Source organism: Heterocephalus glaber, unplaced genomic scaffold, assembly GCF_053883595.1.
Source record: "Heterocephalus glaber isolate CG9 unplaced genomic scaffold, H.glaber_assembly_v1.0 deba00001472, whole genome shotgun sequence".
Lineage (NCBI taxonomy): Eukaryota > Metazoa > Chordata > Mammalia > Rodentia > Bathyergidae > Heterocephalus > Heterocephalus glaber.
Genome location: NW_028258315.1, coordinates 16,349,044 through 16,376,710, shown reverse-complemented (window position 1 = coordinate 16,376,710; position 27,667 = coordinate 16,349,044). Strand labels below are relative to the sequence as shown.

Genomic DNA, 27,667 nt, shown 5'->3' with positions numbered 1-27,667 from the left:
CACTCTGCCTGGCTGTAAAGGAGAGAAGAAAGAGAAATTGCTGGGAGTATACAGGGCTGAGGTGTGATTATCTTTTCCTAAATAAGAGAGACCTGTAGAATGTAAAAGTCAGTGTAATGCTGTGGGAGTCCACTTGTATGCTATCCATGAAATGACAATATTAGAAGGACGGTGGTTGCCAAAGGATAGGAACAGTAGGTCTGTGCCTATGAAGAATGGTGCTTGGGAATTCCAGCACGGACCTCCTTTGGTAGTGGTCTGACTTGTGTATCTTGATCGCAGTGGTGGCTACACAAATCAAAGCATGTAATGGAGTTCCACAGACCAGTACATGAGCACAGATGGATGCATATGCAAACCAATGACATCAGAATAAAGCTGTCATTCAGTCAAATAGTACTGCACTAACGTCAATTTCCTGGTTTTGCTATACAGTAACACATTTATCTAAGACATCACTATTAGGGGAAACTAGTTGAAGGATAGACAGAACTTTTTTTTTTGACTATTTTATGACTATTTCCATATGCAATGCTTTTAGAAGCCAATGAGAAGGAGAAAGAGGGATATGAAATTTACAATAAAAAAGATGTCCTGGAGAAGTGTCTTTTCTTTAGTCATTTGTCCTTTAGGTGCAGCAGAGTCACTACCATCGTCACTCCAGATGGTGTATGCCAAGTACTTCTTTTACTAGAGTCGAACTCGGAACCAGAACTTTTCTCTGGAAGACACTCTCCCGAGGCAGTTTGGCTGACTTATAAAGCACACTTGCTTGCAGTGAGACCTTCTTTGTTGACTATAGCTGGTCACAGATGTGGACTACTCCATCCTGAGAAATCAAGCCTTACTCACAGTTACACATCAGAATAAGCAAGGAGCACATACTTTGAAAAGGCATATTTAAAATACCAAGTTAGCCAGGTATTGTGGTACAAACCTATAATCTCAGCACTCAAGAGGCTGAGGCTGGAGGATTGCTGTGAGTTTGAGACCAGCCTGTGTTACATAGTGTGTTCAAGGCTAGCCTGAACTACACAGCCAGACCCCGTCTCACTCCCACCCAGACAAATAAAATTCTAATTTACTGTCTACTTTTCTTGTATAATCCAACACACACAGACAACAGTTCTAAAACCACAAATGAAGAATACTTAGACAGCAAACACCAGTTTAACCCAGGTCGAAACTGTAACATTGCCTTAATTAGGTAGCAGCACCTCAGAAATCTCTCGTGTGATCCCTTACTTTCTTTTTAAAAATAGCTTGATAGATGTATGACTGACAAACATGAAATTTATCTGATTTAAGTGTACCATTCAGTGGTCTTTAGCGTATGTGCAGAGTCATTCAGCTGTCACTACAATCTAATTTTACAATCTTTCCGTCACCCCATAAAGCAACCCTGTGCCCGGGATCAGTTATTCTTTATTTCTCAGCCCACACTTCCTCCCTCTGCCCCTAGCAACCACTAATCTACTTCCTGTCTCTGTAGATGTGACAATTCTGGATATTTCACATAAGTGGATTCATACAAAAGGTGCTCTTTTGTGTCTGGTTTCTTTTCCCAACATAATTTTTGAGATTCATATATGTGGTAACATGTGTTAGTGATTCATTTCTTTTTAATGCTAAATAGTACTTCATTGTATGGATATGTACATATTCATTTATCCATTAATCAACCGGATGACACTTCAGTTGTTGTATGCATAATAGCCAAGTAAACATGTACAGCTTTTTGTGTGGGCTTTTTTTCAGTTCTTTTAAGTGGAGACCTTGAAGTAGTGCTGCTGGGTTATGCAGATACTCTGTGTTTAACCTGTTGAGAATCCCTCATATTGTTTTCAAAAGTGCCATCAACACAAGCTTAAATACCACATGGTTTCACTTATATGAAAAACTCAAAATGTATATATACAAATAAAGAGCAAAATAGAAGATAGAAAAATAGGAAGTAGGGATAAGTTCAAATAATTCCCTAAATTATCTACTCCACTGTTTCAAAAGTAATTTAATATGTATGCTAATTCATCTCATTTATACTACTAGTTTCTCTTAGCCCTTTGAAAAGAAAGTTTTGTGCTATGATCTGTTCCTTCTTTGTAAGACAGAATCTTTTTTGTCTCCGAGTAAGTCCTTTGAAGATAATGATGCACAGTGGATTGACTATTGTTAATCTCCTTATTATGAAATTTTCTTTTCTTTTTGATAAAAAGTCATACCAACAGTACATGTTGGCTGCTTAGTCTCCATATCTTTATCAACACTTGTTATCTGTCATCTATCTATCTATTTACCTATCTATCTATCTATCCTCGATCTATCTATCCATCCTACTTGATACCTTAACACAGCACAAATTTATTATCCTACAGCTGGATTCTTACAGGGGATAAAATCAAGATTACAAGAGAGAATCCATTCCTGAGCTTTTCCAGCTTCACGCATGCTGTGGTTTATATCACAAACGTCCCCTAAAGCCTCGTGTGCTCACAGGCGGGGCATTTGGAAGGTGACTGGATCATGGGGGCTTGGAGCTGCCCTGCTGTTAGGAGGCGGGATCCGGTCACTGGCAGCGTGGCCTGAGTCTACCTCCTCTCCCCTCCTTGGATCTCTCTCTCTCTGCTTCCTGTCTCCCAGGTCATAAGCAAGTCTAATTTGCAGAGCCCATCTACCATGACGCCCTCCCTTGGAGCCAGCCCACTATGGACTGAAACCTCTGCGAACTATGAGCTGTAATAAAACTTTCCTCCTTAGAGTTGTGGGTGTCAGATGTTGTGGCCCAGGGGTGACAAAGTAGCTAATCAAGGCAGCTTATGAGCTGCTTCTTTTTTTACCTTTTTTTTTTTTTTTTTTTGCTTAAATTCTTTGATTGGTACATTTTAGGTATACAATACGTTTACATTTATCATTGGGTGCTTGTACCTGTCCATGATGTATCTTGGTTCTTATTTTTTCCCCATTACCTGTGCGCCCTTCACCCCCTCCACCCTTCCCTATTTACAAAGACTTTGTTTCCATTTTTTTCTTTTCTCATAATTTTTCCTTTCCCTTCTTTCCTTTCCCCTTCCCCTTCCCCTACTCCTTTGGAAGTTTTCTTCCTATTTCAAATTATCAACTACTCATTTGAATCCTTATTGAGCTGCTGCTTTTATCCTCAAAGATCTCCCTGGCCATCCTTCTATTGTGTCATTACCTGCTCACTCTCCTTTTTAGCCTCTTTCCTTCACTTTTTAATTCTTCATTTTATTTTTAATTAATACATAATAATTATACATATTTATGGGGTAGAGTGTGATGTTTCCATACATACATATAATGTACTATGAGGAAACCAGGGTACTTAGCATACCCATAACCTCAAACATGTATCATTTCTCTGTAGTGAGAACAAAGTCCTCTTTTTAGCTCTTTAGAAATACACAACTAATTTTTGTTAACGATAGTCACCCTACAGCACAAGAGAACACTAGAACATATTCTTACTAATTAAAGATTGAACTTGTTAACCAACCTCTTCCTATGACCCTCTCCCCCTACCCTTCCCGGTCTCTGGTTGGGTCATCACCATTTTACTCTCTGCTTATATGAGACCAACTTATTCAGCTTCCACATATGAGTGAGATCATGTGGATTTGTGTTTTTCTGCCTGGCTTATTTCACTGACAATAATAACCTTCACACTCATCCATACCGATACTAATGACAGGCTTTCATTCCTTTTATGGCTGAATAATACTCCATTCTATAAATGTACCACATTTAAAAAATCTATTCACCTCTTGATAGATACTTTGTTGATTTCACATCTTGTTTCACATTTCCTTTTTTAAAGTTCAATTTTTATTCTTATCAAAGTGACATGCATTTAGATCACTGGTTCGGGCACCTGCCTTGCACGTACAAGGTCCAGAGTTCAATCCCCGGAACCAAAAAAATAAAAAGTGACATGCACAGAGCAGAGTCAATACATGGCTCAGCTTCTACATGGCTTCTTCCTGTTTAAAAATGTTACGTAGGAGACGGTGAGGACCCCTTAACATGCCCACCAGCCACCAGTGTAGCAGTGCAGGCTGAGAGGTGCCTGGCCACCTGGAGCCTGGCTCTGTCTGGCTCGCCACACCCACCTGTGACCAGTGAGAAAGTAAGGACCCCTCACCATGCCCACCAGCCACCAGCATAACAGCACGGGCACCTGCAAACTCCCCCCCACTCCGCCCCCGCCTCTGGCCTCCTGGCTGTGCTGCTACCTGGTTCCACACTACAGAGGCACAGGGGGACATAAAGACCATTGTCCTGAGCTCCAGAAGTGAACAACAGATAGAGGGCCTCTCTCAGGCTCCTTGATGATAACTGAAGCCCACTGGGAAAGTGAAGAGAATCTCTGCAATAAAGGCACATGGGACTACCGTACTTGGTAAGTTGGAGGGATCATCACCTCCCATCGGAACCTGGACTATCTTTAGGGAAAGGGCAGCTGGAACCTGCAGTACAGCCTTGCAGAGTTCAACCCTGCAGGAGGACAGGGAGCTCAACTTGGGACTTGCAGCCAGAAATCTGCCTGAATTTCATGGGTCTGTGACTGGCTTGCTGACACTCATCGACTTATATCAGCACACTGCTACCCACGTTGTCTATTGTGACAGCAGAGACATACCCTGAAGAAGGCCCTTCATTTTTGTCTTTTATTTGTTATTTTCAAAATTACCAATATATTTTTGCTCTTATTTTTATTTTTTTTCTTTCTTTTTCTACTCTTTTAAAATGTTGTTCTCTTTTTTCTTTCTTTTCTCTTTTCTTTCGCTCTCTCTCTCTCACTTGCTCCCTTGCTGTCCCAAATTGTTCTTCATCTCCCTTTGTGTTCCTGTTCTGGCCCTAATTTGTATTTCTTCTTTATTTTTCTTTTCTTCTCTTTTTCCTTCTCTCGCCTGTGTCCTCTGGGCTCACTGCAAACCTTCCCCTATCCTTCTACTTATCTATCCCTCCCTTCCCAACTCCTTCTAACTCCCTATCCCGAAGGGTAAAGTTGCTATATTGAAGAGTTTATTCACTATAAACATATGTTGGGTTGGTCCTTGATTTTGATTTAATTCACACAGTTAAAGCTGATAGATTAATAATTACCACAAATTGTCATTTTCTAAGATGTACTTGATGCTATGGTGTTGCTGACTGTATCACTTGGGCTAAGGTGTTGTGACTGATCTAATCAGTTGACCTTCCTGGTATAATGAAAATGAGATAGCCTCAGAGCCATTTGAGGCTCAAAACCTAAAGACCAGCTATATCTGGAAGACACCTCTGAGAAGCAATCATTCCATAAGGGTTCTAAATACAAGCAACAAAGATATTTACAATAAGCAACTTCAAAGTATCAACCCAGGAATTAAACCAAGGACAGTACCAAAAACAAAAAAAATGAGAAGACATTTAAGCAAGGCACAAACTCAGACTTCCACCCCGCAAAAGGCAAATTCTGGGGGAAACAAGGTGGAAAAGTCTGATAATCAACCACCTGGACACCCTGAACTGATAGCACAGGAAGTAACAAAACAGATGAATGAGGCTCTAGAAAAACTCAAAGCAGAAATAATCTCCCAGATAACTACAGAGATGGTGAGCAGAGTGAAAGACATGATTAAAGGCTCCAGAACAGAAACAGATAAAAAAATAGATGAGCTCAGAAACATGATGGAAGCCATGAATGCCCAGCATAAGAAAGAAATGGAAACCATGATCACTCAGCATAAGAAAGAAATGGAGTCCATGAAACAGATTCAAACAGATATCCAGGAGATTAAAAACTCCATTGAAAGTATGCACAGCAGATTAAGGGAATGTGAAGATAGAATATCAGATATAGAAGACAGGATTGTGGTTAAGGACCATGAAAACAGAGATTTCTTAAAAATAGTAAGGGACTTTGAGAAATCAATCCAGCAGCTGCTAGATGATGTAAAGAGGAATAACATAAGACTGACAGAAGTCCACAAAACAAACAGGAGAAAGTACAATTGACATAAAAAAAATTGTTCACAGAAGTAATAGTTGAAAACTCCCAGAGATAGAGAACTGGACATACAGATAAGTGAGGCAGATAGAAATCCAACTAGCCATGACATACAAAATCTACACCTAGACATACAACAGTCAAGATCCCAGAAACCCAACAGAAGAACAAAATCCTACAGGCAGTTAGAGAAAAGAAACAAATCACCTATAAAGGAAAGCCCATCATAATCACGCAGATTTCTCAACACAAACCCTCAAATCAAAGAGAGCCTGGAGTGAAGTATTTCAAGCCCTAAAAGAAAATACCTTCCAACCTAAATATCTAGGAATCAACCTAAGAAAGGAAGCAAAAGACCTCTACACTGAAAACTACAGCACTCTGAAAAAAAAGAGATCGAAGAGGATACAAGAAAATGGAAAGACATCCCTTGCTCCTGGGTAGGAAGAGCCAATATAGTGAAAATGGCCACACTTCCAAAACTACTATATAGATTTAATGCAATGCCGATTGAAATTCCAACAATATACTTCACAGAACTAGAGAAAACAATGCAAAAATTCATTTGAAACCAGAAGAGACCTAGAATAGCAAAAGCAATTCTATGCAGCAGAGACATGACAGGGAGTATCACAATCCCCAATGTGAAACTATACTACAAAGCTACTGTGACAAAAACAGCATGGTACTGGCAAAGAAACAGACCCAAGGATCAGAGGAATAGATTAGAAGATGCAGAAACAAGTCCAGACATACTCAGCCACCTCATCTTTGACAAAGGAGCCAACCACCCTCATTTGAAGAAAGATAGCCTATTTAATAAATGGTGGTGGAAAAATTGGATTTCAACCTGCCAAAGGTTAAAACTAGACCCATATCTATCACCATGCACTAAACTAAGATCGAAGTGGATTAAAGATCTAAATATTAAAAGAGAAACACTAAACTTGCTGGAAGATAAGTTAGGTAGAACTCTTGAAGACACTGGCATAGGAAAAGACTTTATGAACAAAACTTCAGTAGCATGGAACTAGCTCAAAGAATCAACAACTGGGATCTCATTTTATTAAAAAGCTTTTGCACTGCAAGAGAAACCACCAACAGAGCTAAGAGACAACCTACAATGTGGGAAAAATTTTTTAGCAACTCTACCTCAGACAAAGGATTACTATCTAGAATATATAAAGAACTCAAAAAAATTAGACCCCCCAAATTTAAAGACCCAATTCAAAAATGGGCATCTGAAATGAACAGACATTTCTCAAAGAAGTAAAAGCAGCCAATAAATATATGAAAAAATGTTCAACATCACTGGTCATTTGAGAGATGAAAATGAAAACAACATTGAGATTCCACCTCACCCCAGAAAGAATGGCTGCTATCAAGAAATCAACCAATAACAAATGCTGGCAGGGGTGTGGGGAGAAAGGAACCCTTCTCCATTGTTGGTGGGAGTGTAGACTGGTGCAACTACTGTGGAAATCAGTATGGAGGTACCTCAGCAAACTAGAAGTAGAGGTCCCATTTGACCCAGGTATTCCCCTGCTGGGTACCTTCTCAAAAGAATTAAAAGAATCATACCACAGCAATATATGTGCACCCATGTTTATAGCAGCACAGTTTGTAATAGCTAAGGCTTGGAAGCAGCCCAATTGCCCATCAACTGGAAACCAGATAAAGAAGATGCGTTTTTTTATAAAATGGGGTATTACTTAGCTATAAAGAATGAAAAACTAGAGACATTTATAGCTAAATGGATGCATATTGAGACCATACTCTTCAGTGAAATAAATAGGACACGCGTGTGTAAATACTGAATAGTTTCTCTAGTGTGAGAAACTGAAAGTATAAATAAGGATTAAAATGATTAAAATGAATAACTGATACTTTGAAACAGGAAAAGGCCCAAAGGTGTAGGGGTGGTGGGAGGGGGAGGGGAAAGGAAAGAAGGAAAAGAAAAAATTATGGGAAAAGAAAACAAATGGAAACGAAATCTATGTAAATAGGGAAGGGTGGAGGGGGTGAAGGGCACACAGGTAATGGAGAAAAAAATAAGAACCAAGATACATCATGTACAGGTACAAGCACCAAATGATAAATGTAAATGTACTGTATATCTAAAATGTACCAATAAAAGAATTTAAGCAAAAAAATACATAAAAACACAAAAATTGTATATATTAATGCAGTACCATGTGATATTTAGGTATACAGATATATTGTCTAATACTTAAACAGGAATAAACTACCCTCAAACATTTATCGTTCTTCATGGTGAAAACACCAAATCTGCTTTCTTCCAGCTTTTTGTGATGTGCAGATATGTGTGATATATAAAACCACAACAGTCTTGTTACCCTTTTTCATTTTTTGTTTCAAGAATCAACAATTTTCAATTATTTTAGCTACTTATTTGGGTAATTACTTCCTTATCTCTAAACAGCATGCTTTTGTCTCTGGTTTCTTGTTTTTCTTCAGTGTTAAGCATTTTCTGTGGCGCTCCCACCAGAAACATGACAGTTTCCTTCTTTTCTTCCAATTCTCACCATCACATAAATGCCCGTCTCCATTTGTCCCACCCTCCAATTAGTGTTCTATCACGATTTTTATGTGATCAATATTCAGCATTAGACAATGATGATTATTCACATCTGAGTCATGAGGTATATTAAGATTATTTTCTATTTTTTTGCACATAAACAGTTTTCCTAAAGCTATTATTTTCAACTTTTTGGTTTTCTATGTACTTAGAAATTACTCATCTCCGAATTCTTCCTCCAGTTGTGCGTGTGTATCTCTACAATAGAGCTAAACACATGTGGATTCCATGAGCTTAGCTTTTCAGATTTCTCTCTTCTGGAGACTTACTGCAGTCTGCAGGCTTGCTCCATAGGCTGTAGCACGTCTGTCACCCGGGCTCTGCTGTCACCTTCCTCCAGGGATGTCCCTTCCCTGCCTCTTACGCTGTAGCACCTGTTTCCTGGACTCTGAGCCTTCTGCTTTACTGATACACTTCCTCAGTACATGTTTGCTGTACACAATGTTTACATTCCTTGTGTGGAGATGCTACACATCTTAATTCCTTTTTAAAAAACTTTGTGATGCTATGTTTTGCTGTCAATCTGTTTTCTTTAGAAATGATTTTTAAGAGGCATCAAAAAGAGTGAAAGATGGGTCTTGCCTATTGTTGGCTGTAGGAGAGTTTATAAACCAAATTAGCTTTTGTCTTGCTTCATACACTTCAGTATGAATATGGTCAGTCAGCATTCTCTAATATACTGTCTTGGAATAAAATATCCTAGTATCAAGAAAGTTCTTTCATTGGAGAAAAGATGGTTATTACTGTTTATAACTTTTTCCTCATATCTCATTTTATAAGTACAGATACTTATTTCCTAACACAGTCTAATTTTATGTGCAATGTCCAAGGTTATACCCAGGGTGCAGTGACTACCCGTAAAACACTAAAAGAGACCGTATTTCTATCCCTTCTCATAACAATTCCCAATAAGGGAGAGTTCCACATACATCAAACATTTTATAAGGTCTCAGTGTTTTGCTCTTGTTTAACTGGCATAGCAGAGAGAACAAGACTTTGGAATGACAGCCAGGTTTGTACTCAGCTCTTGTCAGCTAGGGGCTCTGGGAAAAGACTTCAGTTCTGCTTTCCTTCAATTGGTCCCCTTCTATAGGCTTGGTGTGGAGTATAAAGACATACAAAGTCTGGAGCAAGGTCGGTGATGAACAGATTAACTGGGGCTAAGAAGAATTCCATCTCATTTTACTCTTCATCCTAACAGTTCTAGTTCTGGGAATGTTAAACAGTCATTGAGAAAATCTAGTCAATGGAAAAGACTTTTACCTGTTTTTTTTTTTCCTGTTCCTTTATTCTTCCAATATTTCTCACTAAGGTTTTTTCAAATCTATGTGTAATGCTTACTATAAAAGAATATTTTGGTATGTAATTCATTTTCTTATTCATATATTTTCCTTCTAAACATTTTTTTTTTGGTACCAGGGATCGAACTCGGGACCTTGAGAGGCAGGCAGTGGAACCACTGAGCTAAATCCCCGGACCAGCTTCTAAACATTTTTAAGATGACTCTTTTGCTTCTAAGTAGTCCTCTCCAAAGCACAGGAGCACAATCCCCACAGAACTACTTCTGGAAAAGAGGACTCCTTCATCCCTCCTATTTCACTCAATCCACCTTATGCTTTAGTGCTCAAACGTCTGTGAGACTTTTCTTAGCACAGTTTGCTCAGGTATAAAGCTGCTTTAGTACTACTCTTCCATTAAGAAGGATAAACCAGTCATTTGTAGGAAAATACCTTGAGACCATACTGTTAAGTGAAGTAAATCAGAAACACAAGCTTAAACACTGCATGGTTTCTCTTACATGAGAAACTCAATATATAAATAAAGTACAAAATAAAAGATAACAGGAAAAAAGAGAGAGGAGAAAATATTATTGTAATCCTGCATGGACAATGTATCTAAAAGTGTACTTTGATTTACTATAATTGTCTTATGTGTTTTATATGTATTTTGCCCTATTAGTCTGGTCATCAATCTGTATATATGATAATTAACTTTATAAGGATTTAAGATAAATAAATGAATCTGATGCTGATAAAAGGAGGGGGTAGAAGGGAAGGGGGAAAAAAAGAATTGAGATGTGTTATGTACATGTACCAAGTCCCCACAATGAATGTAATCATTATGGACAGCAAACATGCAGTATTAAAAATTAAGAATAAAGCAGCTTTCACAGCTGCTTTGAACACCCCATAGCTCAATGTAAATGTAAAGCCTATTTGTCTGCGTTACCTTCTTAGTGTCTGTAAGACACACCGTCCAAATAAAACCCTCCCTCGTGCTGTCTCTTCTGCTATTACATGTACTTCTTGAGCCTGGTTGCATGTTAAGCTCGTATCTCACTCTTCATTGAATCTCCCACCAACGCCAGCACGGTGCCATATACCCAGAGAATTCTATAAATACTTTTTGATTGACTAATTAATTGGCTACCACTCAGTGCCTTCTCCTTGCCTGCCCACTCACTGGCACAATCCCAGATCAGGCTGGAAGCCAGATTTTCATGGGAGAAATTTTTGTCCAAAAGCAGATGCTAGATTAGTTTTTCCCACTTGGAACCACAGTGGCTTCCTCCTGTGATCAAACTAGTACCCTTGCTCCCTCCAGACGTAAGACCTTGACTCTACCATGGCTCCTTTTTCTTCAGGATTTTAATTTTTTAAAAAACTCCATGTTGTTCAAAGGGTTTTGTACATTCCTCACAGCAAGTTCATGAAACAAGGAAAAATGTTACTTTGATAACATTTCACATTAATAAATAAGCAAAATGATTAAGGTTTTTCAGGTTTCTTAATTGCTAGTTCAAGATGTTCTTCTCTAGGTCAAAGACAGAGAAACTATTGTGCTGAGAATTTCTCCTGTGATTCTATAAAGGAGGCTCACATCCACATATTGTGAGGATCATGAGTCTAAGTTTAAACAGAAAGACTTAAAGTGACAGGAAATGGAGGACTTTCAAAGCCTTTCTCATTGTGAGGTTGTATAACTAGTTTTTAGGAGAGCCATCTGCAAAAAATAAAGTCACTGTGGACTAGTTCTCTACAAGTACACCAAAACTCAAAAACATTTGTTAAACTACCAACAAACCAGACTATCCTAGTTGTTAAATTGTCTTTACCACGAGCATACCAATGACTTTCTTTGTTTTCCTAGGAAATTACCAATCACTGGGGGAAGAGATCTTATGATTCACTATTACTAGTTAGGGTGATGGTATGTATGGAAGAAATAATCAGCATGGTTTTCATTCACTCTTTCATTCATTCATTCACTGACTGGCTCACTGCATATGAATTCATTCATCTAGTCCCCATTCTCTGCTAGGCACAATGCTTATATCTAGAAAATTGTGGCTAACTAAAATATATTTCCTTCCCAGTGGGCGGGGGATGGAAGCAGACCCTACACAGTTAAGCAGGGTTTGATTCACAAAGAAACATATTCATGTTGCCAAGGAGTCTACCTTCCTATTTGTCACTTACTCTCATATAGACTGCTTCTGGAGCCAAACTACAAATGTAAGCTACCACTTTAGTTTGGGTCTGAAATGTTCCCCAATGGCCCACTTACTAAAGGCATATTCCCTAGCCCATGACACTACTGGGAGGTGGTAGACCTTTAGGAGTGGGGCCTCTGGGCCAAAGTTGTCATTAGGGGTGTGCTCTCGAAGGGCCATTGGAATCCCAGCCTTTTCTGTCTCTCTCCTTCCTGGCCACCATATGGTGAACAGGCCTCTCCTCCGTGCCCTCAGTCATGATGTACTGTGCCACCACCAGCCCAAGGCAATGGGGCCGGGCACAGTGTACTGAAACCACTGAAACTGTGAGCCAAAATAAACCGTTTCTCCTTATAAGTTGTTTATCTCAGGTATTTCGAGACAATGACACAAAGCTGACCAATACAGCCACCATTTTCTTTTTTATAGCAAAGAAGTTTCAAGAGTCTGATTTTTGAGACAGTGTAGTTAGAATAGGAGAGATCAGAGATATATAGTGTGTATAGTGCCGTAATGAGTACGTTTAGTCCGGTTAGGATGATTGTGAAGTTTGATCAAGAGAAGGCTGAAGTGATGATTAATAGTTCTCCGACTAGGTTGATTGATGGGGGTAAAGCGAGGTTAGTAAGGCTAGCAAGGAGTCATCACAGTGCTATTAGGGTTACACAATTAAAAAAAAAAAAACAACTAAAAATTTTCCCAAGACAAGAGAAAACATATATGAGATCCTGGTTAGCCAAATGATTGCTCCAACCTCTCAATTAATGTCCCATTGCAGAAGGAAAAGGCAAACTCTTCAGGTTGACTTTCCGAATGTCTCACCCAGCTCTCATGACCAGTCATCAGGCTCCTGAGATAACCCCAACATCGCAGAGACAACTCAGCACATCCCAAACATGATCTGACTCATCTCTCATCCATACTGTTTCTGCTGCTTCAAGGGTCCTTCCCAGCACTTTCATTTCCAAGCCTCAGCTCCTCCAAGAGTCTCTCAGAATCTCACAAATCAGAGGTCATCTCTCTGGAGACTAGAAAGGCAAAAATAAACCCCATACCTATCCAAATTACCTCATCCCCCAGGTCTCCTCTCCACCTTGCTGTGATTACCCCTCAAAACCATCCCTCAATGGCCTTGCAGTGTAGATGATTCTGTTCTGAGCTGGAATCTCTGAAGATAAGAGGCTAGGGCTTGTAACCTGATATAATGGAAAAAAGCATTTTTAAGATCAGAGAACTTTAATTTGACACCCAGGCCCTTTTGTGACATCCCAGGTATCCCTTGGCTTCTCAGCTAAATTTAACCTGTCTGGGTCTCAGTTTCCCTATTTCCAAAAAATGAATCCATTCCTTCTTTGTTCACTGACTTAAGAAAGGTATCTGTGAGCATGTTTTGAGCTGTGTTCTGTATTGGCTGCTGTGGCTACACAAATGAACAGGACACAGATTACATCTTCAGGGCACCAGAATGTCCTTAAAGAGTGGACAGTTCAGCAACTGGGTCAGGCTGCCCTGCCAGGACACCAAGTCACAGGGAATAGTCACTGGGCTACTGCAGCGGGAGAGAGCCTGGTGGGAGCTGAGGGCATGAGAGAAGCCCATGAGTGCTTCCTTGTGGTGGAGGGGCCCAGTAAGGATGGAACCATGAAATCATAGACTCTAAATGCTGATGGGATCAGGACAAATCCCTATCCCATATCCCTATCATGAAGTGGGAACTCTCTTAGCTAAATGGGGTAGGACCTTTCATTGAAAAGAAGCTCTCTCCCTACCCCATCAATGGCCCTTTCTAAGAGTCATGTTGATGGGGAAGATCTTTCTACTCCTGTGTCCTCATTCTGCCCCTTTGCTCTTGCTCAGGCCATGGAGGAGATAAGAGGTCAGAGAAGTACTTCTAGGAGGCACCCAGTGGCATTGAGAAAAGAAGACCCATAGAGATCCTGCTTTCCAGGCTGCTTCAGCCTAAGCAGGGTTTTCATGGATCTTTTGTGCCTCTATCAATAAATGTATTGCACCCCTGTATCCATAATATACAAAGGGCTCTTACAACTCAATAAGATAAAAATGGGCAAAATATCTAAATAGACATTGATACGGTTTGTGTCTAGATGTCTCCCTAAAGCCTCGTGGAGTCTTAGATGGGGCTTTTTTCAGAGGTAGCTTGATTTCTGAGTGTGTGATTGATTCATGGTGCAATGCTGGGATTAAGGGTGTGTGATTACTAAATCAGTCCACTGATTGGTGTGGCACTGCCCTAATCCTGGTAGCCTAGGTAGAGTATAAAAGAGGCAGAAAAAGCTGCTAAGGTTCCTTGTTGCTTTTGCTGTCTTCTGCTTGCCATGAACTTCTCCTCTGCGATGCCCCTCTGCCAAGCCACCCTGCCTTGGAGCCAGATGATTACGGACTGAAACCGCTACAAACTGTGAGCTAAATAAACCTCTCCTCCTTTAACTTTGTGCTTCTGGTGTTTTATTTCAGCAACAAGAAAAGTAACTAAGACACACATTATATCAAAGAAGATATGTAAATAGACAATAGCACATGTCAAGATGCATAACCTCAGCAGTTACTAAGGAAACACAAACCAGAACTTCAATAAGATACAACTTCGTAACCTCTCAGATGGCTACAACCCAAATGACAGATAATAATAAGTGCCAGTGAGAAATATGAAGAAACTGGATCCCTCATACATTGCTATCAGCAAAAGTGGTGCAGTTGCTTAAAATTGCTTGGTAGTTTCTTAAAAATTAAGCCATATTTGCTCTATGAATCACCCTTGGTATCTACTCAAGAGAAATGAAAACATATGTCCACACAAAGACTTATACACAAAAGGCAGCATTTCTCATAATAGCCCCAAACCAGAAACAACCGATATGTCCATCAGTAGATGACTGAATAAAGAAAATGTGGTCTATATGGGCAATGGAGTAGCACTAAGCCAAGAAAAAGAATGATACAAGCCACAACATGAAAGAATCTCAAAAATACACTAAGTGAGAGGACCGGACACACAAGACCTTGTATTGTATGCTTCTATTTCAATGAATCACCCAGAAAAAGCTAATTTATAGGGGGGCCGGAGATTTAGCTCAGTGGTTCCGCTGCTTGCCTTGCAAGCACAACGTCCTGAGCTTGCTCCCTGGTACCAAAAAAAGCAAAAGACAACCCGCCCCCCCCCCCAAAAAGCTAATGTACAGGGACAGAAAAGAGATTACGGTTGCTTAGGGGTGGGGATAAGAAAGGGAACTGACTGCAAATGAGCACGAAATTTCTATCTGAAGTGAAAACGATTTCAAATGGGATTGCACTGGTAGTTGCACAATGCTGTAAATATACTAACAGTCATCAAGTTGTATATTTAAAATGAGAAAAATTTACAGTATCTAAAAACGTTACCCTATGAGTGGGTTTTTAAAAAAACAGCAAAAAGTACTGTTCCTTTTAACAGAGTTGAAAACCGGTTGCCTCTGAGCAGTGTGGTTGCATCTGAGGACCGGCATTGAACATGGCGGTTAACTTCCCCAGAGACAGCTATGTGGCCACATTCTTTGCTCCTAGAATTAACTGTAGAGGTTGCAGAGGTCAAGGTGGGGACAGACCAGGGCAGCAGCTTTCAAGGCTCCTATTTTTCTGTGCACCAGAATCCTGGAAGGGGGTGGGGGGAGAAGTGGAACTTCCTAGATGCAGAGTCCCAGGCCCTACTCCACAATACGGGGCCAGCAGTTCGGGTACTCCCAGGAATCTGCACTTTAAGAAGCCCTCTTCAGAGAACAAGGATTCACACTGAGAATTAGTATCACAGAGGTGTCTAGGAACGCTGCAAGAGATGTAGGAATGTGGGGTCAAGAAAGTGGTGCACATCTGAGCCTTAAAGTGAGCTACTGAAGTGAAGTCAGGAACGAAACTATATCCAGAAGGATGAGGAGGTGTTATTCAGAAGAAAAGTTAGGAAAGGTATCCCCAAGCCCACACCTAGCATGTGTGAGGATCTGGAGACATTAATGGCCAGAACACAGATCTTCAACATTTACCAGGTGCCAGGGGCTATTTAACAAAGCGTGAGAAACCAGATGCTGAAAGGGGCACAGAATTTGCTACAAAGGGGACACTAAGTTGAAGATGATCTGAAGGATGTTGACACGAGGCAAAATTTGAGAATGGAGTTTGAAAGAAAGGGAGAAGCTAGGTGTCTCTGATCTCTTACTTTCTGGTAAGGTAGTGCCACCAAAAAAATCAGAGGGAGTGGAGGTGAGTAATGAAGAAGAGTAAGCTGGCACTAGAGGGTCTGAGTTTCAATGACCTATGGTGGTGTTTAGATGAAAGTTGGTAACCACAAGCAAAGACCTCAAGCTCAGAAGCTGATAGGGAACAGTATTATGGATGACCAGCTTTCCTGTCACTGGTAAAAAAAACCAACCCGACACCTGCAATTTAAAGCAGGAGAAATTTATTTGGTTAATGGTTTCAGAGGTTTAGTTCATGGTCAGCTGGCTCCAAGGCAGGAACATCATGGCAGAAGTGCACAATGGAGCAAAGCTGCTCAATTCATGGCAGTTGGGAAGCAGAGCACAGAAGAGTGCTGGCAAGAAATACACCTCCAAAGGCACAGCCTCAGTGGCCCACCTCCTTCACAGTGCCCCACCTCCTAACAGCACATTCAGTGATGAGTACCAGTGGACTGACCCACTGCTGAGTACAGTGCCCCTGCGAGCCAACCACCTTTCCAGGAGTCTCTTAATCCATTCAAATTGACAAAAGATTAAACATCGCAGGGGCCTGCTGGGATGAAGTTACGGACATTACCTATCCAATAGTAACACCTGCCTCAGGATCCTTGGGATGATTAAATAAGATGAGGAAGCGAACTTTATGAACTAAATAATGATGGTAAGCTTTATTATTGCAATTTGTCTGCCCATGCTCCACAGCACTCACCACTGTGATCTATATCCAGTGAGGGAGGAAGTAATATTGCAAGTGTCACCCCCTTTTCTATCCTCCAAACACAATGACCATGACTTCTCACATGCCACGCTGCTAAGCTGACAGAACAAACCAACTGCCAAAACACAGGTGATTGAAAGCATTCAATGGGTTATCATTTCATACCATCACTCATTTCTCACAACATGAGTAGAAATATTTTACTTTATTAGTTGTTGTCATTTCAGTGTTAAAGTGCTATGCCTCTCTAAAATAATGAGTAATAAGGTTTGCTGAAATTCCTCTAATCCCAGAATTCACTGGCATTCCTGGTAAGATTTATGCATGATTGAACAATGCTTTTAGGAACTCTCTTACAAAAAATGGATAAAGAAAAATCCTAAGCATGTTCATCCAGTTTTATGCATAGAGATTTTCAACAAGCTCAAGTGTGATCATTTGATGAAAAATAGGCAGGTGATTCAAGCATTCTCCCACCTCCAGTTCCTTTTTGCCCCTTCATGCATCTCCAGCCTCCTGGGTCTATTTTTATACGTAACTTCAAATTTTTACTTTAGCACAGAATTTTTAAACAGTGCTATGGATGACCAAATGACTATAGGTTCTTCTTTTTTGCTCTCTGGACCAAAATTAAAGGGAAAAGGGAGAAAGGGGAAAAGGGAAAGAAAAGGATGGGAGGTATGGGAGAAACAGATGGGGAAAAGAGAATAAAGGAAGGCAGTAAAAAGGAGGAGGAGGCCACTAAGAAAGGTCCAGAAGGAACTAGCCCTTGTCAGTTTACCTCTAAACTATGTGCAAAGCACAAAAATCAACTACTGACTTTGAAAGATAAACAATAGCAGAGAAACTAAGGAAAAGAATCGAAACATGAAGAGGGGACTCATTAGGGATGGAGGGAGTATGTCAGCCTCCCATTACTGTATCAAACTACCTTGGAGGGTCGGGAATTAGCTCACTGGCACCATGCCTGCTTCACAAGCACGAGGTCCTGAGTTCGATCCCTGGTACCGGAAAAAAAAAAATACCTTGGATAATCAACTTAAAAAGATAAAAGGTTATTTTGGCTCACAGATTGGTGGTTTTGGTCCATGGTCAGCTGGGCGGGTGTCACGGCAACAACACATCCTGGTGGGAGTTCATGGTGGAGGAAGGCTGCTCACCGTATGATCAGGAACAAAGAGAGAAAGGGGAGAGGGCTGGGGTCCCAATATTCCCTTCAAGGGCACACCCCCAAAGCCTTACTTCCTCCATTGGCCCCTCCTCCTAAAACTTCCACCACCTCCCAGGAACATGAAGCCAGGCTCTGAGCTTCTAACATAAGGGCTTTTGATTTATTTATTTATTTTGGTACAGGGGCTCAAACTCGGCACCTTGCACTTTCAAGGCAGGTAGCAGAGCCACTGAGCTAAATCCCCGGCCCACAAAAGGGCCTATGAGGGACATTTAAGAGCCAAGTTAACAAAAGGTTGGGTGTGGTGGTATGTGCCTGTACTTCCAGCTAATTAGGAGGCTGAGGCAGGAGGGTCACTTGAGCCTAGGAGTTTGAGGCCAGCTTGGGCAAGAGTTACAGTCTGTCTCCAAACGGCAAAACAAAACCAACTATATTTGGCAGGTGGAGCCTCTAAGAGTGACTAGGTTATTAAGAGGGATTAATGCCTTTCTTGCGGGAGTGGGTTAATTCTCACCAAAGTGAGTTATCACTAATGGGCCGTTACAAGCTAGCTTGTTGTAAAACAACTCTGCCTTCATACTTTCTCCTTCTTACACATCGGTTTGCCCTTTCACCTTCCATTTTGTTATGCTGACGATGAAGGCCCCAGCCAGACCCTGGCCTTGTGAGCCTGGACTTTGCACCTTGCAGAGTTGTTGCTGTTTTTATTTCTTCTTTCTAGCCAAAGTCAACTTGAGGTCAGAACTACGCAAAGGTTGCGAGCAACATACAGTCAGAGAGAAGCCCTTCTTTTTGGCCAGAGGACCTGGAAAAGAGGCCCAAGCAAATAAAAAAGAGGGCAGGAAAGTCCAGGGTTTGATTTTGTTGTTGTTTTTCTCATTTTTATTGTACCTGGATGGCCACTTACAGGAGTCTGTGGCCTGAGGACAAACTGCAGCTCAGGCAACTAAGTCTTTCTCTGAGAGAAACGTGTTCTTATTTGTCAGGAGGGAAAAGGGGAGCCTCATGGTCTAGGGTGTAGGAAGAATCCCTGCTATTTTTTTCTCTGACTGCTTTGTCCTGAGGATGGATGGCCTTAGACATGGGGAAACTATATGGTGGCAGTGTGAGCACCTAAAACTTCAAGAGAAATCCAATCTTCCTGGTCAAAAAAATAGGAAAAAGGGCTCAAAGATGCGTGAGAGGTAGAATCCTAGAGAGAAGAGAGTTGTGTAATGCCTCAGTTTTGTGCATGTCCCAGTCATGTATGAACTATACATATGAACTATGTTAGAAACTATTGCTCAAGTCCCAAGTGGACCCCTACATGCTTTGGGATGGGACCCAAAGCAGATAACAAAGGCTTTGAAAATTGAGCTGATGTTGAAATCACTGCTCACAGAATGCAAGACAGAAGTGCACTGAGTGGCTGGTAAAACAAAAAAGTGAGCATTTTTCCAAGGGACCCAGAGTCTCACCATGTCACAATGCCAAATGTCCAAAATTCAATTTAAAAATATTTGACACATGAAGGTCCAGAGAAATGAGAGCAGTTAAGAGAGGAGATAATCAACAAATGCCAATGCCAGATGACATGGATGTTGAGATTATTAGGCTTATACAGGCTACTTTAACTATGATCAAGGAGATGCAAATAAATACTCTTGGGATGAAGGAAAAGGTACAAGTTCTTAGCAGAAATGTAGAAACTAAGAAAGAAATGAGTGAAAGTTCTAGAACTGAAAAACACCACAACAAATCAAAAGTACATGGGAAGGGCTCCATAGCAGGATGAAGATGACAGACAAAAGTATCCACGAACATAGTGATATACTATTATCTAATCTGAAGAAAAGACAGAAAACATTTTGGAAAGGAAAAAGAGCAGAGTCTGAAAGGCATGTGGAACCATACTAAAATATCTCACATCAGTGTTATTGCTGCTCCATGCAAAGAAAGAGATTGAGGTAGAAAACATATTTGAAGGAACAATAGCCAAAAACTTCTTAAATTTGGTGAAAGCCATTACAGACTCAAACGGTGCTATCTGTCTGGTTATTGCGCGCGCGTGCACACACACACACACACACACACACTGCCTTCATCCAAAGCGCAGAGAAATAAACATGAGTGAAGATGTAAAGTGTGATGGGTTATCACCTTTCTTAAGAGATGTTGTAAGTACCAAGACCTTAAGTTTTTAAATGTCTTCCCTTAATCCAGCAGAACAAGCAGTTATGAGAACTATGTCAATAAATCGGATCATTTCCCACCTTAAGCTAGATAGTTTACCACATTACTGACCCTTGACTTTTGGTCAGAAACAGGCAGGATGAGCTACAAGAGTTTTCAGATTTTTACTTTACATAGCCTAAAAGAAGTTTGTAAAATGCTCTTGCACATTTCTGGATTGACATCTAAAATTTTTTGCCAAAATATGAGTTATAAAGAATCTAACTGCCAGTACTCTGTAAATATTGACATGTAAAAAGTAAGATGAAGTCATCATTATTCATTTTTAAAGAATACATGAATAAGCTGCTCTTTAACAGTCACAAATTTTGCAGAATTCCATCTTCTCTGTGAATTTTTTTTTCATTTTTTTGGATGAAGGATAGAAGATATATCCTAATTTTATGTATTACATGCTTTAATATCTTTTACTCATTACTTTATCATACTTTTCTGTATAAAAATATTTATTTAATTTTAACTCAATGGTCAAAATATTTTTTGAAAGTCTCTGATACCATTATTACTATTATTCATGGGATGACTCATTTAATTTTATTTCAATGGTCAAAATAGTTTTTTTAGGGGCCGGGATTTAGCTCAGTGGTTGCAGTGCATGCCTCGCAAGCGCAAGGTCCCGAGTTCAATCCCCGGTACCAAAAAAAAAAAGAGTGGGAAAAATAGTTTTTTAAAAAGTCCCTTATACCATTATCATTATGCTTAGAATGCAACTCATCAAAGCAATACAAATTACAAAATGACAAATAGTTACCAAATATAAATAAAAAGCAATATAAATTGTTATTCAAAATTCTTATCTTTTGAGAACTCTTATTTTTGAATTATTTCATGCGTGTATGGATAAATATACTTATTACTAAAATGTGTCAAGGTTGAGGATCAATTGATGTGTATTTTTTCATCAGTGTAATGGTGGGAAGCATAAAGTGATGGAAATGTATGAAATTCTGTTATACAAATGTCATTTCATTTTTTTGAACTCCTTCTGAGTTACATGCTAAATATCCCACAGTGGGATATTTATGTTAATTATCAGTATAAGGATAAATTGAGTAATACAAACAGTACACTGACTACACCATCTGGGTTTTCTCAGTCATTCAGTCTTTGACAGGTTATTTTACAGCTCTGTAGAGATAGAAGTTAACTTGCAAAAACCTGATAGTAAAGCAAATAATTACTGTCTGTAGACAAGCAAACAAATCAACCTTATCCTGTGGAAGTTCAATTGACTTCCCCCTCTCACTATGGAAAAAGCCAGTTTTATATCTATTAAAGAAATTCATCTCAGTTTTGTTATAAATGGTCTCCTTTGAACTGATTATAAGGACTTTCTGGCTCTCTCATTCTTAAAATAACTTTTTAAATGCTCACTTTTGTTTCTATCAGTTATGACTTTATTCTCTTTTAAAGCCTATCCTTTCACATCAGCTTACAATTTGATTACATTGATCACTAATCTTGCTCTGTTATTTAAAACTTGAGCAAACACTGGATTTGCAGAAAGATTCCTGCCTAAGCATTAGAATCATTCACCACCTTCCTCCTAAAGCTAAACTGGTATTCCGAAATGTCCTCTATTTTTGCTCTTCTTATCCCTCAGGTTTTTACATCCTTAGGCAAAACAATGTACTAAAAAGGGTCAGAGATAGAATTTTTGGTAAGATGGCTTAGGCACAGGCTATTCATACACAAAAGGAGAGAAAGGTGTTATAGGAAAGGAGTTGAAAAAGAGAAACTGCACCTCTGTTATAGAGCCACTCTGAAAATCAGTTAAAGGAAAAAAGCACATACAGAAGATGGAGATTTTGAGATGTATCTTCTCACAACACTTGCGCACATGCACCTTTGCATATGGTAAATTTGCACAGTCTTGAGGATTGCTGGACCACGGTAAGAAGCACAAAAATGAGTTTCACTTTGCTGTGGTTTCGAGGCAGGCAGTGGAACCACTGAGCTAAATCCCTGGGCCCCTTGCTGTGGTTTCTTTGTGATTTGTCTTGGTCAAAACTCAGCTTAATTTCTAAAAGCAGCAATGTTGGGGAGGCGATTATATCATTGGATAGCAATCCAATCACGAATGAATTGCTATCTTTATTGAGAGGTATTAATTGGGGTCAGTGCTCTCCAGACTGGGTTAGATATAGGAAGATGTGGGTCTCCAGGGTCTGAATTACTAGTCCCCACCAGAGCGGGCCATTACAAACCAGACATGCTTGGTCCCTCATCACACGGTCTTTTCCCTTTCCACTTCTCCACTGTAGATGACACATCATGAGGCCTCACCAGATGCAGCTGCCTGATCTCGAACTTCCCAGTCTCCAGCACTGTGGGCCAAAATAAATCTTTTTTTTCTTGATAACCTAGCCGTAGATATTATAGGAACAACAAATGGACTGAGAAACATCCTTAATTTTATGCTATTTGAGAGTTATCTTCTTTTTAAAATTTTCAATTACTATAGAAATTTAATTAGATACCACCTACTTTTCCTTCAGAAGGATAGTGAAGAAGGGGAGTCCTAATGAAGAGAGAGGCCATTTGGGAGCAAGATGGAAGGAGGGCAATGGTTCCACTGCAGGAACCCCGAACAGCCAACAGGTTCCTGGTCACTTCCCATAGGCCTCATCTTCTAATTCAGGTAAATTAGATGTGAGTTGTTCAACATATAAATTTTGGCAAGACATAAACACTCAGACTATAGCAGTTTCCAAAGTAATATCATGTAAAAGAACAACCCCCCCCCCACACCCCTAACTACACAAGCACACTACAAACAGACTAAATAATACATCCACCACTTAAAACCTGTTTAACCTGATTCTGGAAAATCTGATTGGCCAGTTTTCTTGGTGTGGCCCCAATCTGACTGCTTCTTGTTGTCACAGAGTTAAATAATAAATTTATTTTATAAGATCCCAGTAATTCTTCTGTGAGTAACACTAAAGAGAAACAAGATAGGAAATAAGGATGACAATCTTTGCAGTAGTTCCTTGGAGATTTATGTTTGCAGCTTAGGTATCATCTTCTGTTCATTATATCTTCCCTCACTGATCATCATTTCTGCATCCCCAGGGATACACACTGGTTATAGAGTGGTCACTCAACACAGAAGAAATGAATAAATTATCATTGGACTCCAGAACTAGACTGGATTTCTACGTGAAATGATACAAAGTAATAGAGGTTATTTTTTCACTGAACTGTGCAGAAGATATCAGACAACCAACGCTGTCTATGTACTACAAGGTTTGCCTTTGATGTCTTCAGCATCTGGCTTCTTCAGGAATCTGCCTCCTCATCAGCACTGGCATGTAGACCAGTTCACTTCTATTTTTAGTCTCCTAGTCTTCTCCTGCTCTTTAACATCCCCTCCTATCAAAATCACAGATATTAAATTAGACTCTTATTTGGCAGAATAGCCTTTAAATCCTGAGCCGCTAAGGGCTAACATGAACCTGAAAGGTTAAAATGCACCCATTCATCAAATAGGTGTGAAATTTGAAGTATGAATTACTCTACCATCTCCACTTGGCGAGGTGGTCAATGAGAAGTCAGGGTTGTTAGATAGATGTCTAATTTCTATATAGAGCAAATGAAGACCCTATTCATGGAGCAAAGTTTTTCTTATGATTTTAGACAACTTTCTGTGTTTCTTCCTGTGTAGACAGAAGGGGGCAGACACTGAAAGGGGGGGAAACTACTAAATAATTTCTCAGTTATATAAGCCACAGTTTCCCTTGAGTGGAAAAAGGACCTATAAAGAGAAAAACAGAACAAGATAGAACTCCTCTGGACATAAAAGCTCATGTAACAAAAGGAAAAATGTTACATAATTTTACTTATATAAGGTACCTAGAAAAGACAAATCCATACAGGCAGAAAGTGGAATGGTGGTTACTCAGGGGAGTTATTATTCATGACACAAAGTTTGGGATGATGAAAAGTTCTGGAGATGGATAGTATTGGTGATTGTACCACATGATGATTGTATTTGATGTCACTGAACTGTACACTTAAAAATGGCTAGGATGGTAAAATTTTATGATAGGCACATCTTACCAAAATAAAAACATATTCACAAAATTTCTTGTAAAAACTCATTCTGAGCCTAAGATGCTCCCCACTTCCTTCAGAAGCACAAGTAGAAATATCCTGCATGAACTGGCAAAGCTCAGAGCCTGAAATGAGGGCCAACCTAGAATCTGCCCATAACTAAAGCACCAAATTTCCAATGGACTCATCATTACCAAAATAACCAAACTAAACCATATTAGAAATACTGGAATGCCCAGCAGGATATAACACAAGGAAAATTGTAGTGAACTTGAGTAGCTGCTCATATACCTTGCTTAAAGTAATAGCCATTTGATCAAATAAAGTTGTCTTCTGCCCATGCTAAACCCAGGCTATCTAATAAAAAAAAAGATGCTCATGAATCATTGGGTTATAATGTGAAATTCAGTTGGGAATTTTAGATTAATGTTCTTCCACACTTCTTAAGACATCAAAAACATAGACATTACAATTACTAGTTAGGTAAGAAGTGTGAATCTCAGATCTAGTTTCTTTATCCTGGGTAGAAGGACTGAATAAGCCAGGTATACATCATCAATGTATAACTAAAAAAAATCCATTTTTTCCATTAAAACACATGGCACCTTCACGTTCACACCAAAGAACTCTTGCCAAGATACATGGAAAAGTCTTTAAAGCACCACTCTTTGTAACAGTGAAACATGGGAAGCAATCTAGATTGCCTGTCAACAAGAAAATGGTTAAATAAATTGTGGGGTATTTGCTTTAAAGTCACACCATTTTATGTAACATGGGTAATTCTTAAAAACTTAGTGTTGAGTTTCAAGAAAGTGAGCTCATACGCACCTTTCCTAGAAATCAAAACACATGCCAACCCAAACAACATGTTGTTTAGGAATCCATACATATGTCATGAAATTGTTTTGCAATTAAACCAGGGAAGGATTTACACAAAATCCAGAGTTAAGAGAGACCCAGGGAAATTCACAGGGAAGGAGAAGAAAGGGGCAACGTGATCAGCAACAATCTAGCTTTTCTTTGCCTCGGCCTCCTGTGTATTTTCTTTAACAGTTTTACTGAGCTATAGTTCACATACCACACAGCAATGTAAAGTGTACAATCTGTTTTATATACTCACAGATATGTGCAACTATCACTACAGTCACTTTCAGAATATTTTCATCAGTTCAAAAACAAACTCTGTAACCTTTATCTATCATTCCCTTACCAAACCTACCTCCAACCTCCATCCCCAAGCAACAATTAATCTACTTTCTGTCTCTAGATTTCCTCATTTTGGGTATTTCCATATGAATGGGATCATACAATATGGGGTCTTTTGTGACTGGCTTCTTTCACTTAGCATGTTTTCAAGGTTTATTCACGGTGTAGCAGGTACAGTATTTCATTCTTTTTTATGGCCAAATAATATACCATTATATGGATATGACACATTTTATGTATCCATTCGTCAGCTGATGGATATTTGGGTTGCTTCCAGTATTTGGCTATTATCAATGGTCTTGTTATAAACATCTGTGTATATGTTTTTGTTTCTCGAGTATATACTTACAATGCAGTTGCTAGGTCGCTACTTAGCTAAGCACTACTGGTAGCTGCTTAACTGAAAAGCTATCAAACTGTTTTCTGAATGAGCACAACATTTTATATTCCCACCTGCAATGTATGAGCTTCCAATTCCTTCACATTCTCACCAACACTTGTTACTACCTGACTTTTTAATTATAGCCCTGCTGGAGAGAGTGAAAAGGTATCTCACTGTGGTGAGAATTTGATTTGCAGTTCCCTGACGACTGGTGATGTTGGGCATCTTTTCATGGACTTATTGCCCATTTGTATATCTTCATTGGTGAAATATTCATTCAGATCCTTTGCTCATTTTTAAATTGGGCTATTTATCTTTTTATTAGTGAGATACAAGAGCTTTTTTTTTTTTTTTTGGTACCGGGGATCAAACTCGGGACCTTGCGCTTGTGAGGCAGGCGCCGAAACCACTGAGCTAAATCCCCGGCCCAAGAGCTTTTTATATATTGTGGATACCAGTCCCTTCTCAGATATGTGATTTTCAAGTATTTTTCCCATTCTATGAGTTATCTTTTTACTACTACCTGGTTCTTAACTCTTAGTTTTAAGCCTGGTGATAGGTTAATAGGTGTTCACTTGAATTATAATATTCATAACTTACATAGACAGAGCATATTTTTGTATAAAATATTACATAATTGATTAATTAAAACTTATGCTTAAAGATGTCTGTTAAAAACATTCAAAGCAAAACAAAATATCGTAATGCCCCAAATAATCTAATGCTTTTCTTGGGAGTGTTTAACCTAACCCCCAAGCATAATTTTGGGACATAGAGAATCTAGTTCATTAATCCTTTTGGAAAGATCTTCTCTGAACTCCTGCTCAGTGTGGGTAGGAGTAGCTAAGTATTGCCAGCAGGACAAATCCACTCCCTTCTCCTTTTTTGTTTGTATTTCTCCCTCCTTCCCTAAATGAAGAGTGGTTTTTATAGATTCTTAATGTCTGGTAAAAGAAAAGAAGAAAAATATTTTGTTCCTGCTGAAAATTATATGGACCTCAAGTTTCAATATTTACAGTAAAGTGAAACACAGTCATACCATTCCTTCATGTATTGACTTTGGCTGTGTTCAACCTACAACAGCAAAATGAAACCATCATTAAAGAACCCACATGGCTTGCAAACTCCACATATTGACATTTAGCTTCTGATTCAAAAAGTTTACCAAACTCTACACTGTATCAACAAATGAAATTACTTCTTTCAAAGATGAGCAGCAAAAACCTACATCTAGGAAAGACCACCTTGGTAATTACCTTCATGATTTCTCACAGTAACTTCTATTTCTCAGTACCCTTAATAAATATTTATATGATGCCTTGATTCTAATTTTATGAAGCATTTTTAGGTTTGAGATTTCATGGAGAAAAAGGTCTTTCCTTGCAAATATGCGTGTCTTCAAGATCTCAGGCAAACTACAGATTTAATAATTTTCACAGACCTTGTTTATTCAGTTGGTGAATTTAATCGTCATGCAGTGCTGTAGAAACTGCAAACCTCTCCTAGCCCTCAGCAGGCTTATAATCTAAGTAACTCTAGTAACCGTAGCTCCCCTAAAGACAACACTAACA

General features: G+C 39.4%; 1 protein-coding gene across 1 annotated transcript in view; it reads right to left on the bottom strand.

The window, feature by feature from the left end:
• The window catches only part of Cap2 (cyclase associated actin cytoskeleton regulatory protein 2), a 172,348-nt gene that overhangs the window by 143,520 nt on the left and 1,161 nt on the right, over positions 1-27,667 (bottom strand). The window lies entirely within an intron of this gene.